Genomic DNA, 20,993 nt, shown 5'->3' on the forward strand with positions numbered 1-20,993 from the left:
CAGGTGGGGCTCCTTTCAGCCTGGGTCCCGAAGCTGAGGCTGGGATGGAAGACCATGGTGGCCTCTGCCCTAGGATGTGAGGACCTGGAGCTGACAGTGGGGATGTCAGTGTGAGGGGAGAGTGGGATAAACCAGGGAAGGCTGGGGTCTTCCTTGTCCTCGCTCTCAAAACAGATGTTATTAAACTCTCTTTGAACTCACTTATCCATCATTAATTCAATCCAGAAACATTCGACAGACACCATCATGGTCCAGGTTCTGTTCTGGGCCCAGCTGTCTGCCTCACCTGGCCCTTTGTCTTCTCGTCTGAGGGCGACTGTGTGTGTTTCCAGTCCACATTGTTTTCACTGTTTTACTGAGTTGGGATGTGGGCTACTCCTCCTGGAACTCAGGCAGGAGGGTCAGGGGTCTCCCAATCTGGCAAACTCTTGGATCATTTCTTGCCTCTGCTGCCACCTGACTTCCAAGGTTAGGGGCCCAACCTTCAGTGTGGCTCCCTGATGAACCACCCCTGGGTTCCTGCCTTTCATCTGCACACACAGTGCCGAGGGGGATGGCGAGGGCTCCGCTGGGCGCTTGAGGTCAGAATCTCCATTGCTTACAGCTGCATTGCTCTGATGGGCCCTGAAGCCTTCCCTGACCATCCTCATTGCTGACCACACCCTCCTAGGACCTAACCCACCCACAATTCCACCCACCCAGGATTCCACCGCGCAGGACCCATCAGGCATGTTGAGATCTTTTCTGACTTCTTCATCTCAGGTTCCAGCATACTGGTAACACCCAGGTCTAAACATCCGGTGAGTCGTCACCGGTGGGGTCTTTCGGCCGTGCGGGCCTGTCTGGCCTCTGTGTTTGCCCTGGCGTGTGGGCAGCGTGCTGTTGGCCTCAATGACACTGGCTCCATAAGCAATGAGGACCCCAGCTGCACCCTTGGGGTCCCTCTGCACGCTGCCTGCCATCCCCCAAACCCCTCCTCTGTCCCAACTTCCTGGGATTGTGAGGGGGCCCCTGCTTGGGTCCAAGGACCCCCTTGGGTGGAGAAGATAAACCAGAAGCCCCTTCCTCAGACAGGAAGCCCAATGAGGGTGCTGAGGGGACATCCAGAGAGTGTGGACAGGGCCTCTGGGCAGGAGTGCGGTGCTGAGGATGTGTGGCCAGCTTCTTGGGGTGCAGCTGGAGTAGCTCCTGATAGAGCTGGGGGCAGAGGGCTTACCTCACGTCTGAGCACACCTTGCCCTCTGAGAACCGGCAGGGCCTGCTCTCAGGCAACAACCCCTCATCGAGGGTTGGCCAACCAGGCTTGACTCTGTGCGAGGCGTGTCCTTAGGGCAAGGTGGGGGTAGGGGATGTGGGTGGTCCCTAGGGTGGGTGAGGGCAGGGAGGCATGAGGTGTGTGGAGGGGCCGTGGGGGAGAGAGCAGCGAGGTGGCAGGAAATGGGATGAGGTGTGAGCATGAGACACAGACCTGGAGGACACTTGGGGAGCAGAGTGAAGCTGTCAGTGCCACGGGGAGGACCCTGGTGTCACCACCCGCTCCAGCCTTGCCGTGTGTGCCAGCCTCGCCCGCTCCAGCCTTGCCGTGTGTGCTGGCCTCGCCCGCTCCAGCCTTGCCGTGTGTGCTGGCCTCGCCCCTCCCATTTCTTCCCCTTGGTCTCCCAGCAGCAGTGTTTTTATGAGTTTTTTTTTTACAGCGATTGGCACAGACACAGGGACCTAGAGCTGCAAACCCTCCCCCAAGGCCTCCCCAGGGCTTTCACCTTCCTGACTCCGTGTGCAAGGCACTAAAGAGGCCCTTTGCAAGTCAGAGTGCGGGGAAGCACCTGAGGCAGCGGCAGGTCCCAGGCGCGGGGCTCCAGCACACACAGCCTGGCAGAGGGGCCTGTGACCTTCTCTGGAAATCTGGTTCCGTCTCACTGCCCTGGTCTCCACATAGAGGTCTAGAAACCTGAGTCACCCTGACCTGAACTGGTTCGCTGGCAAATCTACTGGAAATTAACCTTTATTGATATTATGCTGCTTATAAAATGATAACGTGCTTAATTATTGTACATTTTAAAACAGGCCAGACGGGGTGTGGCTGATGCCTGTAATCCCAGCACTTTAAGAGGCCAGGGCAGGCGGGTCACTTGAGTCCAAAAGTTTGAGACCAGCCTGGGCAACGTGGTGAAACCCCATCTCTAAAAGCATGCAGCTGGCATATAGACTTGCCCAAACGCAAGTGTTTATCCAGCCGTGCGTAAACACTGCCCCTTTCCGGCCTTGTCTCAGATGCCGCATCATTGATTTAATCCTCTTTTGGATTTGGTGGCTTCCCAAGGACACAGCCTCACAGGGAGGCCATGCATCCCTTACGAATTCGGGTCGCAGGGCACACACGTTTTTCAGAATTTTGCTCCCATTGCTAGGTCTGTGTGTTCACAGCGCATGAGCTTGGCACGACCCTAGGTCTTCAGCCGCACCTTTTGTGAGAGGCAGAGAAGGTCCATCCCTCCCCTGCCAGGCCCTTGTGTCAGCACCTGTGGCCACCAGGGCCTTGCTGAGAATGGGCCCTCACTGGTGCAGCTCACACCTGGGGCTGCATTGGGCACCAGCTGCAGGAAGCCCAGCCTTGCCTCACCACACGCTGCTGGCACCGTCTGGGCTGAGGCACGGGTGACAGATGACAGCTCTGATATGGGGGGAGGAGGCGAGGGCGTGCACGGGTTCCTTCTCAGAAAGGTGTCACACTGAGTCGGCGTCCACCTTCCATCCGGGGGCAGAACACACATCCCTGCCACGAGAGCATCAGCCTGGGGCACGGCAGCAGCAGAGTGGCCAGGCATGGCCTTGTTCCCTCTGGCACTGTGGCCCCTGCTCCTGGCCTGCTGGACCCGCCCTCCCGGTGAGTGTGTGCCGCTGCCTGCAGGGCGCTGGGGGTCAGAGCCCCGGTGTGCAGGACATTCCATGGGGGAGGGGGCCACGACACCACAGTGGTCCCGTCTGCTCCTTGCTGTGAATCCTGGGAGTCTCAGCTGGCGACCACAGAGGGCTGGGGTGTCCGCTGCGGGGCTCGTGAGTGGGCAGAGTGATCACAGTCTTGTTTTCTGTGGGCCTTCCAAATGCATGTGAAAGGCCCACAGAAAACAATTTCCTCAGAAAATGGTCCTTAGGCCGTTTTTGTTAACATTTTGTTCATTTTTGTTGATATTTAAGTTTGTTCATGTCATTGGTGACATCCAAATAATGCGCGAGAAAACTTGGGAAAATCAAGAGTAAGGTGCAAACTGGGCTGGAAGGTGAAAGTTAGATTTCTAACTTCGGATGTTCTGGGCATAAAGTACTCAAGGGTACCTTTGCCATGACGCCTTTCCTATGTTCTTGTCCCCGAAGCTCCCGCTGCAGAGTCCCTGGCCCTGGTGAGGGGTGGAAACCGCTGCGAGGGCCTCCTGCAGGTGCAGTCCCTAGGGCAGCAGGGCCTGGTGTGTGGGGACCACTGGGGCCTGGGGGAGGCATCTGTGATTTGCAGGCAGCTGGGCTGCGGTCGTGCCCTCTATGTCCCCACGTATGTGGTGTGGCCCCAGGAGGCTCAGCAGTCCTTGCTGCAGGGCGTGCAGTGCCAGGGTGTGGAGGCCTCGCTCTGGGACTGCTCCCTGGGGAAGTGGGGGTCACTGAACGGCTGTAAGTGTGAGTGCATCGGTGCAGTCCACTGCTCAGGTAGGACGGGTGCCCCGGGAGCCACTTCTGCCAGTCTGTGGCCCTGTCCCCACCCACGACCTTCACTTTGGGGAGGAGGGGTGTCACTTTGGGGAGGAGGGGTGTTGCCTGAGTCCCCCTGGGGAGAAGACAAGACCCTTCTTCCTGGGGTGCCTGTGACTCCAGTGCTGTGACCCTCAGACCCTCATGGCACTGTATGACCCCACGTGTGTCCCCTCCAAAGGCCCAGACAGCACAGCACAATTGAGGGACATCACACACCGAGGCCAGCCCTGGCCGGGACTCCAGCCCGAGTTCAGTCCTTTTGGGTTCAACTGACTCGTGGCAACCATCAAACACTGGGGGCCAGTGGTGACCACAGGACCTTGTGGGGTGAAGGGTCCCTCTTTTCCTCCCCTGAGTGGCTGGCATGAGTGGAGGCACCGGCCTGGGGGCTCAGGCAGGTGCAGAGGCTGGTGCTGAGTGAGGTGCTCCCTCCTGGCCCTCATCTCGGCTTTCTGCTCCTGTGCTCTCCCTTGTCAGGGCCCACTCAGGAGGCTCTGAGCTCCTGGATCTGCCCCAGATTTCAGCAGCCCTGTCCTGCTCAGGCTCTGGCTGGGACCCTGCCCTTTCCCCCCTGCTGGATTGTTGGTGGGAAGCAGAGGCCCAAAGTGGCGTGTGTGAGGAGAGAGAGGAGGGACGTTGACACAGGCAAGGAGAGGCCACTGGCACCAGAGGGCCTTGGCCTGCAAACTCCAAGGCATGAGCTCCAGAACCAGAGACAGCTGGCCCTGTGTGGAGACCACTGTGGGGGTATGACCAGGGGCCTGGGATACTGGGCTGCAGGGCCCCTCAGAGAAGAGCAGATGGGCCGATCTCCTATGTGCTGTCCTCCCCACTTGATGGGCCTTCCTTGTGGGCAAGGCCCAGAAGCCAGAGGGCATGGAGCTTGTCCTGCCATCTACGCAGGTGGCCTCTTGGGCACAGGGTGGTGGGGAGAGGGGACCTAAAGTGGGCAGGTACAGTCTCTGGCTGCCCCCTCTGGGGTCCTGGGCCCAAAAGAAAGACCTCTGCTGCAGACTCCCACACACCTCATCCTCCATCAAAGGCCACTGCCTCAGTCCACACATTAGGGGTGGGAGGACCACGCCCCAGCAGAACTGAAGTGGAACCAGAGTGGGCACCTGTGTGTGCAGGAGGAAAGCTGGCCTCCTTGGGGCTGCGTGGTGGAGGCAGCCCCTGTGCGGGGACCCCGGTGATCCGGATAACAGAAGGCCCTGTGATAAGCTGTGGCTTGCACCAGAAGGAGGCCAGTGTCTTCTGCAGAAGGCTGGGGTGCGGCCCAGCGCTCCAGGCATCCAGGCCCCACCTCACAGGGCACCCAGGCTGGCTGGGCTCGAAAGTCATTTCCTGCCAGGGAACAGAGTCCAGCATCTTCAACTGCAGGTTCAACCTGAACTTCCTAGACCACTGTGACCTCCCAACAGACTCTGAGGTGGTGTGTGCAGGTAGGGACGCCCTTTCCTGAGAATCTGAGACGGGAGGTGTCCACTCAGAGCAGTGTGCGGGGACTGAGGGGATGGCCCTGGCCTACAGGGTGTGGGGTTCTTGTCTCCGGGGCTTCAGCACCTGCCCAGCAAGGCCCCTATGCTGCTGCCCTCCTGTACCCCTGTCCTGGGGAGGGAGAGGGGCTGGTGGCCCAGGGGTCACCCGGCGAGATGGCTGACACTGATGGCGGCTCCTCCCTCAGGGCTCTGGCCAGGGTGTGGCTGGGCACTGGGCTTAAAACTGACCAGGTGGTTAAAGTGGCCTGCCAGGGTCCAGGCCCAAGCCTGGGAGTGGGCTCTATGACACAGATGTGGGGGGGATAGAGATCCTTGTTTGGGGGTGGGGACTGTTGTTGCTGTCCGAATGCTGCGGGAGCCAGGACCCCAGGGAGATTGGAGGGTGGCAGAGGCCTCGGCCTGCACACCCCAGGACCTCTCCTGCCGCTTCAGAGCCCCAGGGGCCGGGCCAGCCCGGGTGGTCCTGGGTCCTCCTGCATCGGTCCTTTCCGTGGGGCCCGAGGGCAGCGGTCAGGTCGCTTCATCCCAGAGGCCTACACCGAGCCGGTCCTGTCCTGTGCTCCAGTCCAGCGTCTGCCCCCAGGACACACCGAGGCCCGGCTGGTGGGCGGCGAGCACCCCTGCGCCGGGCGCCTGGAGGTGAGGCGGGGCCTGACCTGGGACACCGTCTGCCACGCGGACCTGGACCTGGCCACGGCCCACGTGGTGTGCCGGGAGCTGCAGTGCGGGGCGGCGGCGTCCACGCCCGAGGGCGCCCGCTTCGGCCGGGGCTCGGGGCCGGCGTGGACGGAGGCCTTCCGCTGTGCGGGCAACGAGTCGCTGCTGTTCCACTGCCCGCGGGCGCGCGGGAGCCAGTGTGGGCCCGGCCGTGACGCGGGGCTCAGGTGCACGGGAGAAAGTAAGTCACCCGCGCGGCTCCGGGGCTGGGTCCGGGCAGGGAGGCTGGGGCTGTGGGGCGCGGGCACCGCCGCTCCCTGGACACCGAACCCTGCGCTCGCGCCCTGGGCCTGGGGCTGCTGGGACCCCGAGCTGCCTGCCTCCCTCCCTCCCTCCTCCCTCCCTCTCGCAGGTGTTTGTTGACCTGGAGTTGATCGTCTTTGCAGGAAGGTTTATTCAGGACCCTTCTCCATGCGGACCCTACATCCCTGTCAATGTATCGTTGGCAAATATTCCCCCCGTTCTGTGGGGTGTTTTTCACTCCCGATGATGCCCCTTCAGGCACAAGCTTCTAGTTTTGAGGAAGTCCTGTTTACCTATTCATTCCCCTTTTGTTTCTTGAACTTTTAGTGTCATATCTAAGAATCCAGTCTCTAATCCAAGGTCATGAAGACGACTCCTGTGGTTTTTTTCTCAATTGTGTAGTTTCAGCTGTTATTTGACCTTTGATTGACTTTGACTTACATTTTGAATATGGTGTAAGGAAAGGGTTCCATTCATTCCTTTGCGTGCGGCGCCCAGTTGTCCATTTGTTGAAGACACTATTCTTTCCTTATGTTTTGAACGTATGTATTTATTGTTCTAAAATGACACATAATAATTGTACAGTGTGATGTCTCAGTACATATTTACTTTTGTAATGATTAGGTGATCTTTCCTATTGAATTTTCTTCACACCATGTGAAAATCCTTTGCCCCACATGGATACACTTATTTTGGGACATTCAATCTGTTCTGTTGACTTATATGTGTATTTTCATGCCAGTGACATACTGTGTTGATTACCGTAGCTCTGTGGTAGTTTTGAAATAGGGAAATGAGTCCTGTAAGTTTTTCTTCTGCAGTATTGTTTTGGTTATTTAAGGTCCCTTGAAATTGCATCTGAATTTTAGGATCAGTTCTATCTCTGAACAAAAAATGGTTGTTGGGATTTTGATAGGGATTTCACAGAATCTGTGGATTGGTTTGGGAGTATTGCCATCTTAACAATATTAAATCTTTCAATCTATGAACACAGGATGTCTTTGCATTTGTTTAGGTTTTCACTGATTGTTTTCAAAAATGTTTTGCATTTTTCAGTGTATAAGTCTGTCTTGGGCCTCCTTGGCAAACATTATTATTATTATTTCATTCTTTTTTAAACTGGCACATTTTGAACACATATTAATTGTACACATTTATGGAGTATAGTGCAGGGTTCCAGTGCATGTATATATTGTGTAATAATCAAATCAGGGAATTCAGCATATCCATCACCTCAACATGATTGTGTCTTTGTGGTGAGGACATTCAAAATTCTCTCTTTTAGCTATTTTGAAATATACAGTACAATACAGTTAATTGTATCCGCCCGCCTGTGCTGTAGAACACCGAAGCTTCTCTCTCCTGTCTCTACCGTTTCACCAGTTGACCAGTCACCACCATACCTCCTCCTCACTACACTCCCTAACTCTGGTAGCCCCCATTCTACTGTCTACTTCTATGAGATCAACTTTTCAAGATTCCATGTGCAAGTGGGATCCTCTGGTGTTTGTCTTTCTCTGACTTATTTCACCTAACATAATGTCTGCCAGGCCATCCACGTTGCTGCAAATGACAGGATTCCATTCTGTTTTTAAGACTGAAAAAGATTTCATTTTGTGTAATATATAGACCACATTTTCTCTATTTACCCATTGATGAACATGGGTTAAGTCCATAGTTTGGCTGTTGTGATTAGTGTTGCCATAAACATGGGGGTACAGATATCTCTTCAACTTACTGATTTTCTCTCATGTTGTCGATTGTTTCCTTTGCTGTGTGGAAGGTTGTTAGTTTTCTGTAAACCCATTTGTCTATTTTTGCTTTTGTTGCCTGTGCTTTTCAGGTATTATCTGAAAAATCCTTGCTAGACCAATGTCCTGAGCACTTTCCCTGTTCTCTTCTAGTTGTCTCTATCGTTGTGGGTCTTTCATTTAAGTCTAATAAAGCTTGAGTTGATTTTTGTGTATAGTTAGAGGTAGGGGTCTAGTTTCATTCTGCATGTGGATATCCAGTGTTCTCAGCACCATTTGTTGATGAGACTGTCCTTTTCCCAATGTGTATTCTTGGCACCTTCATTAAAAATCAGGTGACTGTAAGTGCATGGATTTATTTATCTTCTCTCTTTGTTTCACTGGCCTATGTGTCTATTTTCATACCAAGTACCATGTTGTTTTGGTTACTATAGTTTTGTAGTATACTTTGGAATCCAGTAATGTGATGCCTTCAGCTTTGGTCTCTGCTCAGGATTGCTTTGAGTATTCTTGGGGTCTTCTTTTATTATTATTCATAGTTAGAATATAGAAATGCAACTATTTTTTATGCCCTCTTTTTTCCTGAAATTTCTTATGGCTTTAAATAGTTTTTTGGTGGATTCTGTAGGATTTTCTATATGTAAGATCATGTACCTGTGAATACAGATAGTTTTTCCTCTTCCTTTCCAATACAGATGCTTTTTATTTCTTTTTTCTTGCCTAATTTCTCTGGCTAGAACTTGCAGTAGAATGTTGAGTAGAAATGGTGAAAAAATGTATATTTGTCTTGTTTCTTATCTCAAGAGATAAGCTTTCAGTTTTTCTTCATTGAGTATGATGCTAATTGTGGGTTTTTAATAAATGTTCTTCAGTACATTGAGGAAGTTCCCTTCTGTTCTGGTTTGTTGAATGTTTTATCATGACAGTCTGTTGTATTTTGTCAAATGCTTGTTCTGCATCAATTGAAATGATCATGTTTTATTTTATTTATTTATTTTTTCCTTCATTCTACTAGTGAAGTGAAGATACCTGGTGCTTGGCTTTTCTTTATTCAGTGGTTTTTGTTTACTGATTTATTTCCTTTACTTTTATAGCTCTGTTCAGGTTTTCTGTTCATTATTGGGTCAGTTTTGATAATTTGTGTATTTCTAGAAATCTGTTCATTTCATCTAAATTATCTAACTGGGGGGTGAATACTATGAAATTAGTCAAGGTGTTATTTTACACTTCTCTTTTATTTCTGTAGATTCCATACCAAGTACCCCCCACATTCATTTCTGATTTTGGTAATTTGAGTGTGCTCTCTCTTTTTTTTTTTTTTTTGAGGTGGAGTCTCACTCTGTCACCCAGGCTGGAGTGCAGTGGCGCGATCTCAGCTCACTGCAAGCTCTGCCTCCCAGGTTCACACCATTCTGCTGCCTAAGCCTCCCGAGTCATTGGGAGTATAGGCGCCCGCCACCACGCCTGGCTAATTTTTTTTTTTTTTGTATTTGTAGTAGAGACTCAGTTTCACCATGTTAGCCAGGTTGGTCTCAATCTCCTGACCTCATGATCCACCTGCCTTGACCTCCCACAGTGCTGGGATTCCAGGCGTGAACCACAACGCCCAGCTGGGTGTTCTCTTTTTCTATTGGTCAGTCTAGCTAAATATTGTCACTTTTGTTGATCTCTTCACAGACTTAGCTTTTATTTTTGTTATTCTCTCTATTGTTTTTCATTCTATATTTCATTTAGTATCTCCTTCCTTCTGCTAGCTTCAGGTTTAGTTTATTCTTCCTTTTCTAGTTTTTAAGGTGTAAATGCCATTATTGATTTGAGATATTTATTTGCTCCTAATATAGATGTTTGTTACTATAAAATTTTCTCTAAGCATTGCTTTCATTTCAATCCATACATTTTGTTATGTTGTGTTTTCACTTTCATTCATCCAAAAGTATTTTCTAATTTTCCTTGTGATTTCTTCCTTGACTTATTGGTTGCTTATGAGTGTGTTCTATTTGTTAATTTCCCAGTTTCCCCTTTTAAATTTATTCCTAACTGCATTCCTTTATGGTCAGAGAAGATGCTTTTTATGATTTCAGTTCTTTAAAATTTATTTGGACTTGATTTATGCCTCAACATAGTGTCTACCCTGATGAACATTTCATGGACATGAGAGAAAAATGTGTATTTTGCTGATTTGAGCACAGTGTTTCACATATGTCTGTGAGGTTTAACTGGTTTATAGTGTTCTTCCAGTGATTTCTTTCCTTATTAGCTGTATTCATAGATGGTCTATCCATTATTAAAAGTGAGATATTTTTGGTTCTAGTTATTATTTATAGTCATCTATTTCTGCCTTTAATTTGGTCAATTTTTTTCTTTATTACTTTTGGCTCTGTTATTAGCTGCACATATGCTTATATTTGTTGTATATTCTTTTGATGGACTGACCCTTTAATAAATATATAATCCTCTTCTTATCTCTCCTCACAATTTTTAACTTAAAGTCTGTCTTAGTCCATCTAGGCTGCTATAGAAAACACTGTAGACTGGGTAATTTGTAAATGACAGAAATGTATGTCTCAGAGTTCTGGAGGCTGAGAAATCCAGGGTCAGGGAACCAGCAGATTCAGTGTCTGGAGGGACCTGTTCCTCATAGATGGGGCCTTCTTTGTGTCCTCATGTAATAGAGGAGCAAAAGAGGAAAAGGGAGGAAATTGCTCCCTTGAGCCTTTCATAAGGGCTAATGTCCTTCATGAGGATGGAGCCCTCATGGTTTAACCACCTCCAAAAGGCTTCACCTCTTAATACTGTTGCTTTTCGGATTCTGTCTCAGCATGAATTTTGGAGGAACATGAACATTCAAACTGTGACTAGGTCTATTTTGTCTGATATTTGTATAGCCACTTCACCTCTCTTTTGGTGACTATGTGCATGTATATATTTTCTAAGCTTTCACTTTTAACCTAATGGTCTTTTGATCTGAAGTGACTTTATAAAGAGAGCACATTTTAAAACAATTTTTTAAAAACAATCCATTTTGTCCCTTCCTGCCTTTTATTTAGATGGTTTAATCCCTTTACATTTAAAGTAATTACCAATAAGGAGTATTCACTTCTGCTGTTTTTCTATTTGTTTCATACATGTCTTATTTTTTTGTTCCTCAATTCCTCCATTACTGCCTTCTTTTGCATTTAATTGACATTTATAGTGTACCATTTTCATTCCCTTCCCATTCTGTTTTTTTATTTTTTGGTGTATTTCTTAGTTTTCTCTCTAGTGGTTCCCCTGGAGATAAGAAATATTTTAAATTTACAAACCTCTGGTTTGCACTAAAACCAACTTAGTTTCAATTGTATACAAAATCTCTGCTCTTATATTGTTATTGTCACTAATTCATCTTTACACATTGTTTGTCCATTAACATAAATGTATAATTTTGTTTCATACCTATTTTTTAAAGCATGTATGAGCAAACAAAGGTATAACAAACCCTGAATACAATACTGTTGGCCTTTATATTTTCCTATGTAATTATCCTGATCAGTGTTATTAGATTAATCATCAGGCTTTGATTTACTGTTTAGTGCCTTTATTTCAGCCTGAATTAAACCCTTTAGCATTCTTTGTAGGACAAGTCTACTAGCAATGAATTTCCTCAGCTTCTGTTTAAAGTTCTCCTTCATTTTTAAGGATAGTTTTGCTAGATACAGAATTTTGGAGTGACCAGGGTTTTCTTTTCAGCACTTTAAATATACTACTCCACTGCTTTCTGGCTTCCATGGTTTCTGCTGAGAAATCAACTGTTGGTCTTATTGAGGATCCCTTGTACATGACAAGTCGCTTTTCTCTTGCTACTTTCAAGATTCTTCTCTTTATATTTGTCTTTTGAGAGTTTGATTTTAATGTGTCTCAGTGCAGGTATTTTTAAGTATAACCTGCTTGAAGTTCATTGAGCTTCTTGGTTGCAGACTTATATCTTTCATCAAACTTGGAATTTTTACCATTATTTCTTCAAATATTTTTTCTTTCACTTTCTCCTCTCTCTCTTAAAAAAAATTTTTTTTTTTTTGTTATTCTGTGGAAGAGCCAGTGTTCTCTCTTTCTGTGACTCTGATTATGCATCTCTTAGTATCCTTAATGGTGTCCCACAGGTCTTTTGGGATCTATTGATTTTTCTTTATTCTTTTTTCTTTCTGCTCCTCAGACTAGATAATCTGAATTGACTTATATTCAAGTTCATAGATTCTATCTTTGCTTGCTCAAGGGATCTGCTGTTGAACCTTTTAGTGAATTTTTCATTTGTTATTGAACTTTTTAAGCTACAGAAAAATCTACTCAATTCCTTTTTATAATTTATATATTTTTATCAATATTCCTTATTTGGTAAGATATCATTATCCTGGCTTCCTATAGCTTTTTGAGCATATTTAAGGCAGTGTATTTAAAGTATTTGTCTAGTAAGTCTAATGACTTAGCATCCTCAAGGACAATTTGTATTTCCCTTTTCCCCCTATAAATGTGTCATAATTTATGGTTATTTTGCATGTCTCATCTTTTTTATTGGAAACTGGACATTTTGAATTATTATACTGTGGCAACTCTAGAAATCGCATTTTTCTCTATCACCAGGGTTGGTTGTTGCTGATTTTTTTTTTTTCTTTGAGATGGAGTCTTGCTGTTTCATCTAGGCTGAAGTGTAGTAGCATGATCTTGGCTCTCTGCAACCTCTGCCCGCTGTGTTCAAGCAGTTCTCCTGCCTCTGCCTCCCGAGTAGCTGGAATTACAGGCACCCACCACTAATTTTTATATTAGTAATTAGTAATAATTTTGTGCCTGGCTAATTTTTGTATTTTTAGTAGAGACAGGGTTTCACCATCTTGGCCAGACTGGTATTGAACTCCTGACCTCATGATCCACCCGTCTTGGCCTCCCAAAGGGCTGGGATGACAGGCATGAACTACCGTGCCCTGTTTAATGACTTTTCTAAAGTCCTTTTTTAAAGACTCTTTGTTGCATGTGACCACTAGGGTCTCTTTTTTGTTGGTTAGTGGGGTTAGTGATTAGACATGTTTCCTTAAATGCTCATAGTAAAAAACAGACAAACAAGTACTCCCGACTCTTCCAGTCTTTGCATGTTAGCTCTTTGTTGGGGCACACCGTCAATACTAAGGCATTATTCTTCACTCATTCCTTATGCAGAACCAAATTTGCCACTTCTTTCTTCCTTAAGTGTTTTCAAGTTGTTCCCAGATACTAGAATTTCAAAAAAGTTGGTTATGAGTTTTACCACCTAGTCATTACATTAGAGGGAGATGGAGCTTTGGGGTTCCTTACTCTGCCACGTATACTGTTGTTGCTACTTACCCTCAGGCATTTCCTCTGAAGTGCAGGGTGTGGGGTATGTTTAACTAGGCTCACACCAAGAACCAGGTGTAGCAGCACGTGTGGGGCCTGGGGAGTGGGGCCAGGAGTGCTGTCCCCTTTCCCAGAGCTTTGGCTGGCAATGAGAAGCAGGATCTGAGAGGGTGTGTGGAGCTCTGTCTTGGTGCTCACTTCCTGCTTATTGGAGACAGCATTCGGCAGCTTCACCTTTATTAGCGTTCCCCTGTGCTGGATGCATTCCAGAGCACTGACAAAGTATATTTCCATAGTTTTCCCAACTTAATCACTGCCTAAGTGAACGGATGATGCCCTTCACTTTTTGATTTCTCAGGCAATATCGGTGACGTCACTCGCCAAAGCTGTTTTCATGCCCTCAGTCTGTTCCCCCAAGTACTGGACTGTGTAACCAGGCTCAGGCTCACATGAAGGAAGGTGCAGACAGTGTCTGCCATGTGCGAGCCACACTGACTCCTCCTCTCCCCCAGAGTTCAGGCTGGTCAATGGCAGCAGCAGCTGTGAGGGCCGCGTGGAGCTCCAGGTGCAGGGGTCCTGGGCGCCCCTCTGTGCCACCCACTGGGACATAGCAGATGCCACCGTCCTCTGCCACCAGCTCAACTGTGGCAGTGCGGTGGCCGCACCTAGAGGAGGCCATTTTGGGGACGGGGATGCTGCCATCTGGCCTGACGCATTTCACTGTGGGGGGACAGAACCCTACTTGTGGAATTGCCCAGTAAGCACCCTGGGCGTCCCGGCCTGTGCCCCAGGAAACTCAGCCTCTGCAGTCTGCTCAGGTGGGTGCAACCAGGGCTGTGGAGGAGGAGGGTAAGTGAGAGGCATGGACAGAGGGGGCGGAGAGGGAGGGGCCCTGCTGTGGGGTGGTTCTGGGCCCCTCCCGCTGACACCCTGGGTCCCCTGTGCGTCCCCATCCCCAGGTCTGCCCCACGCCCTGCGGCTGAGGGAAGGACAGAGCCGCTGTGATGGCCGCGTGGAGGTCTCTCTGGAGGGCGTGTGGGGCCGCGTCCTGGACGATGCTTGGGACCTGCGCGGCGCGGACGTGGTGTGCCGGCAGCTCGGGTGCGGAGCGGCCGAACAAGCCTATGATGCACCTGCCCCCAGCCGCGGGTCCGTCCAGGTGTCGCTGAGCCGCGCGCGCTGTCTGGGCACCGAGACCCGCCTGACTCAGTGCAACGTGTCCGCGACCCTGCAGGAGCCCGCGGGAACCTCGCGGGACGCCGGCGTGGTGTGCTCTGGTGAGGGCAGAACCGCATCCCCCGTGGCCCGTCGCCGCGGGGTCCTGGGCGTCCTGACTCTGTCTCTCCACAGGGAGCCTCGGGGTGCGGCTGGCCGCGGGGCCGGGGCGCTGTGCGGGGCGCGTGGAGGTGCTGCACCGGGGCGCGTGGGGCACCGTGTGTGACGACGCCTGGGACCTGCAGGACGCGCACGTGGTCTGCAGGCAGCTGGGCTGTGGCCGCGCCCTGAGCGCCCTGGGGGCCGCACACTTCGGAGCCGGGGCAGGGCGCATCTGGCTGGACGAGCTGGGCTGCCAGGGCCACGAGTCTGCGCTGTGGCAGTGCCCGTCGGCGGGCTGGGGCCAGCACGACTGCAGGCACAAGGAGGACGCCGGCGTCTTCTGCTCAGGTGAGCCGCGGTTGGGTATCAAATGATCATGCTGTTTTATTACATAGAATCGTGCGTACTTGCTTTGCAGAATTACATTAAAATCTCAGGAGCTGTTGTCTTCCTTGAATGCAGAACTTCCACAATGTATTGGGTGAGGTTCCTCTTAGTATAGTAAATGGCACCGGGCAAAGCACTTTGGTTTCCTGCACCTGGAGCTCGTCAGCTTCCTGGAGCAGCCCCGTCTGGGCTCATTTTCCACCATCACCAGCTCAAGTGAGCTTGAAGTTTCCATCCGGAATTCACGTGTATATATATATTTATTTTGAGATGGTCTCACTGTGTTGCCCAGGCTGGAGTGCAGTGGTCCAATCACATGTCACTGCAGTCTTGACCTCCTGTAGTCCAGTGATCCCTCAACCTCAGCCTCCCAAGCTGCTAGGACTACAGAAGTGAGCACTGCCACTGGCTTCAGATTCTTAATTTTGATCCATATTTTGGGGTACTGGAGAACTTTTTGCAGACTTTATATATATATATGTATATATATATTTATATTTATCTATTTATTTATTTTTACAAAGTCTTGCTCAGGCTAGAGTGCAATGATGCAGTTTTGACTCAGTGCAACCTCTGCTTTCTGGGCTCAAACGATCCTCCTGCCTCAGCCTCCAAAGTAGCTGGGACTACAGGCATGTGCCACCATGTCTGGCTAATGTTTATTTTTGTAGAGATGGAGTTTCACCATGTTGTCCAGGCTGGTCTCAAACTCTTAGACTCAAGCAATCTGTAGGGTCCAGCCCCACAGGGTTGGTGGGTTTTTCTTCCCATGTACAGAGATAAGATATTGTAGAAACAAAGATACAAGACAAAGAGATAAAAGAAAGGACAGCTGGGCCCAGGGGACCACTACCACCAAGACGCGGAGACCAGTAGTGGCCCCGAATGCCTGGCTGCGCTGTTATTTATTGGATACAAGGCAAAAGGGGCAGGGTAAAGAGTGTGAGCCATCTCCAAGGATTGACAAGGTCATGTGCACCGGACAGGGGGCCCTTCCCTTTTAGGTAGCTGAGGCAGAGAGAGAGGACAGCGTACGTCATTGTTTCTTCTATGCTCTTTTCAGAAATATCAAAGACTTTAATACTTTCACTAATTTTACTACTGCTATCTAAAAGCCAGAGCCAGGTGTACAGGATGGGACATGAAGGCAGACCAGGAGCGTGACCGCTGAAGCACAGCATCACAGGGCGATCGTTAGGCCTCCCGATAACTGTGGGTGGGCCTGGCTGATGTCTCTCAACTGCCCCACGACTCCCTTTCCTTGTCAGCTAAGTAGTGGGTGTTTTTCCTTGGCACCGACGTACCGCTAGACCCCAGTCCACTTGGCAACGGGCGTCTTCCCAGAGGCTGGCGTTACCGCTAGACCAAGGAGCCCTCTGGTGGCCCTGCCCGGGCATAACAGAAGGCTCACGTTTGTCTTCTGGTCACTTCTCACTATGTCCCCTCAGCTCCTATCTCTGTATGGCCTGGTTTTTCCTGGGTTATGATTGTAGAGCGAGGATTATTATAATATTGGAATAAAGAGTAACTGCTACCAACTAATGATTAATGATATTCATACATAATTATATCTATGATCTGGATCTAGTATAACGCTTGTTATTTTATATATTTTATTACACTGGCACAGCTCGTGCCCTCGGTCTGTTGCCTCAGTGCCTCGGTGGCTTGCCGCCCACAGCAATCCACCTGCTTCAGCCTCCCAAAGTGTTGGGATTACAGGTGTGAGCCACCGTACCTGGCCATTTTGCAGACTATTTTTGAGGTGGTGGATGAGATTTATTATTATTATTATTATTCACGCATACCCGAGAGTCTTTGTGGTCTCATCTTGTCCAGGTGTGGTCATTCTTGGGTGATGGAATTTTGTCATTTTGGGGGATGGGTTCTCCAGAGAAGCCTGTGAGTGAGCGGGTCATGGGCTCCCCACCTGACCTGCAGTCTTTCCAGGCAATCCCGGGGGAGACGCTGGATGCCGGCAGAGACTCTGGCAGCTCATCCAAGTGTGGGCTCTTCTCATTGATTTTGGTTCATATTGTACTTTAGAAACGTTTTCTTCAGCGGTATCTTGGATTATTACATTTATTTCAGTGATTGCGTTCTTTGTATGCAATGCTGGAGTCTCGTGAGTTTGGGTCTTCTCTATGTTTCTGAAATTAATTTTGGCGTGGCTCCTTCCCCAGGCATTCTTGGGGCATTTCTCCAGGTGGCACACCACAATCTGCGTTTCTGTCGGTTCTGCTTTTCGGTCCTCTGGCGTATTATTTTGCCCTCCTCACCTCGTCTGTCACCTCATTTTTGTGTCTTTATTCTCAGCAGCTTGTTTTCTCCTAATGACATTATGCTCCGCTCTCATAAAAGGTCCATCTTTTTCTGGCATCTCAGTGAGAATGGCAGGTCATTTTCTAGAACATTCTGCTGGTTTCCGTGGAAAGCGGCTGATGTTAGCCCTTCCTCTGCATCTTCCATGTGGTCGTTGGTCTCTGGTTTGCAGCATTTTCCTCCGGTGGCTGCTTTATCTGTTTGTCTGTGAAGCTTCATCCTGGGGACCCCACCTGAGCTGGCATCTGCAGGCATCTGGCCATCAGACCGTCTGCTGGAGCCAGCATGTTGGGCACGGCCAGTCCAATTCCCGGGGCTGCCTCTTTTTCACCTGGGTCTCAGCTAGGGGTGCTCACGGCTCCCGCTGTCCCACTTGTGGGCAGGTGGACAAGCAGGCCACGGAGCCCTGCTCAGCTCTGGGCTGCCCCCATGGCCTGTGTCTCCTGCCTGTGTTGCTGCTTTGCCCAAGGTCCTGTCCATATGTCCAGGGTACAAACTTCAATTGTGTTGGGAAAGCAGATGGGACTTTTCATATCTGAGGGACAGGAGCCATTTTAAAGAATTAGAACAGTAATTTCTAGACATAGGTAGAGAATATCTCTTGATAGACTTTACAAAAATACTATATTGCTAATATTTTTGAGAGAAAGAAATATAAAGTATGTTACATGGTGTTAAAATCTGAGTCCAAAAAATTTGAAAGAAAAAACCATCTGTAATCGCAACAGCCGGAGATAAAGCCACCGTGAATATGTAACGTGCGTGAAATTGATGCTGAGTAACCAGCCCCACCACAGGCAGCAGGGATGCGTGTGGCTCCAGCTTCCGTGGTCACTGCCTTTGGCTGTGCTCAGCCTGGTGGTTTTCTGTCCCAGCCAGGCTCCCTCAGTGCCTTCGGTCACTTGATGGTTAGGTGGAGCCCTGCTTTTGGGCCCCGGCTGAAGGCAGGAGTGGTGGAGGCTCTGTTTCTGTCATGATCCAGCCTTGGTTCTAAAAATGATAGCAGTGTCAGCCTAGGAACAGGAACAGGCACAGAGTCTCAGACCCTATTCCTTGGCCCAAGTCCTGAGGCAGCCCAGACTCAAGGACTGGGGCACCGACTCAGTGAGAGGGTATGGAACCAGGCAGGGGATACTTGTGGACACGTTTGTATTCTATCACCATGAATTTCTTTCCAGTATTTTTTCTAAGCTTATTTTAATTAGATATGATCCTTTTGGATGCAATTTATACCCTATGTTCTCCAATTATCCTGGTACAGGTATTTTTAAAATGTTACTACAGTGCTTCATGGCATAGCTTTAAGGAATTGTCTAACATGCCATTAGGTGACCGTATTAGTCTGTTGGACTCTACACTGCTCCAAGGGTAACATTGAACATATTTGGGCACTGATCAGTCAGGACCAAAGCTATCTCTGAACATGGGGCTGAGGTACACACACCACACACACACACAGTTAAATAATTACTACAGTCAAGCCAATGAACATTCTACCATCTCGCAAAGTTACGCTTGGTTTCGTGGTAAGAGCACCTAAAATCTACTTTCCTAGCAAATTTCCAGTGTACAATCCAATATTATTAACTACATTCCTCCTGCTGTATGTTGGGTTTCTAGATTTATTCATCCTGCACAGTTGTGTACCCTTTGGCCTACTTCTCCCCATTCCCCTGCCAGCTGCCCCTGATAACCGCATTCTATTGTTTTTATGTAGTTGACTTTTTTTTTTTGCTCCCATATGTAAGTGGGATCATGCAGAATTTGTCTTTTCATTCCTGGTTTATTTCATTTAACATAATGTCCTCCAGGTTCATCCATGTTGTCACGGATCACAGAATTTCCTTCTTATTTGAAGCTGAACAGTATTCCATAGCATCTATGTACCACATTTCTGTTTTATTTTTTTAAATCGACAATCTTCGTACATCTGTATGGGGTACATAGTGGTGTTTCAATCCGTGTAATGTGTAGTGGTAAGATCAGGGTAATTAGCAAACAATCATCTCAGACATGTTTCATTTCTTCGTGTTGGGAACATTCAATATCCTCCGTCCAGCGATTTGAAACCAGATAATAGACTGTTAATTACGGTCACCCTATGGCGCTACAGAACGCTAGATTTATTCCTCTTACCCAGCTGTAATTTTGTATCTTTACAGATCTCCTCCTGTCCCTCCCTCCCCCAACCCTTCCCAACCTTTAGTATCCTCTGTTCTGCTTTTTACTTCTAGGAGATCAACTTTTTTAAAGCTTCCATTTGTGAGTGAGAACATGGGGTGTTTAACTTCTGTTCCTAGCTTGTTTCACTTAACACAGTGTCCTCCAGTTCCATCCGTATTGCTGCAAATGATGGGATTTTATTATTATTATTATTATTTGTTGTTTTTTTAAATGGCTGAGTAACTGCCGTGTTTTCTGTATCCATGTATCTGTTGTTGGACATTTACACTGATTCTACATCTTGGCTATTGTCAGTAGTGCTGCGGTGAACCTGGGCGTGCAGATGTCTCTGCTGTGCTGATTTCATTTCCTCTGGGTCTATACCCAGCAGTGGGATTGCTAGGTTGTGTTGTAGCTCTGCTTTAAATTTTCCAAAGAAGCTTCACACTGTTTCTATAACTGATCGCAGTGCTGGGACCCCCTGAGTCTAGCCCCCTCCTTCTGAGACTGCCCCTGGTGTCCAGGCAGGGCACTCCTTGGCCTGACTGTGCTTGCCTTGCAGAGTCGGTGGCTCTGAGGCTGCGAGGTGGGACCTGCTGCTGTGCTGGGTGGCTGGACGTGTTCTACAATGGAACCTGGGGCGCCGTGTGCAGCAATGCCCTGAAGGACCTCTCCTTGTCCATCATCTGCAAGCAGCTGGGGTGTGGGGAGTGGGGCTGGCTGGAGAACAGGCCCTTCCCCTCTGCCGGCACCGGGACCGCCTGGGTGGACAACATCGAGTGCCGTAGGCTGCGCAACTCCACTCTGTGGCAATGCCCTTCCCATCCGTGGCACCCGCATTCCTGTGACCTTCGAGAGCAGGTCTGGATTACCTGTGCAGGTGGGCATTAGAGGTCTCTGGGGGTGCCCGGGAAGAGGTTCATCTGTCCTGACAGGTCACTGGCAGGGGATGCCATCGAATCAGAGCTTGGGCCTGGGGGTCACTGGGATCCACAGCCTTCCTTCTGAAGCTTCTCCAGGCACCGATGCGCTCAGAGCTGCTGTTTAACCTGCAGGATTTTCAGAGGACAGGCCACAGGCTGCTGGGGAGCCCCTCAACTGCTCCTCCTCGCTCGGCTGCCCAGGTACCCCTCTGTCCTTGTCCCTGTCCTCCTTCCCATCCGGGTCCGGCCCCCGCAGTGACAGTGACGGCAGCCCCTGTTCCAGAGGAGGGCGCGCTGCGCGTGCGCGGGGGCGAGGACCGCTGCTCCGGGCGCGTGGAGCTCTGGCACGCGGGCTCCTGGGGCACCGTGTGTGACGACGGCTGGGACCTGGCGGACGCGGAGGTCGTGTGCCGCCAGCTGGGCTGTGGTCGGGCCGTCGCCGCCCTGGGGGCCGCCGCCTTTGGCCCTGGCTCCGGACCCGTGTGGCTGGACGAGGTGGGGTGCCGGGGCAGCGAGGCGTCCCTGCGGGGCTGCCCTGCGGAGCGGTGGGGACGCGGAGACTGCGCGCACAAGGAGGACGCGGGCGTGCG

At 49.7% G+C, this 20,993-nt stretch overlaps 1 pseudogene; it reads left to right on the forward strand.

Annotated features, from left to right (window-relative positions):
- Positions 1 to 2,823: 2,823 nt before the first annotated feature.
- Positions 2,824 to 20,986, forward strand: LOC113223102 (annotated as a pseudogene).
- Positions 20,987 to 20,993: the final 7 nt, after the last annotated feature.

Source organism: Piliocolobus tephrosceles, unplaced genomic scaffold, assembly GCF_002776525.5.
Source record: "Piliocolobus tephrosceles isolate RC106 unplaced genomic scaffold, ASM277652v3 unscaffolded_38703, whole genome shotgun sequence".
NCBI classification, from domain to species: domain Eukaryota; kingdom Metazoa; phylum Chordata; class Mammalia; order Primates; family Cercopithecidae; genus Piliocolobus; species Piliocolobus tephrosceles.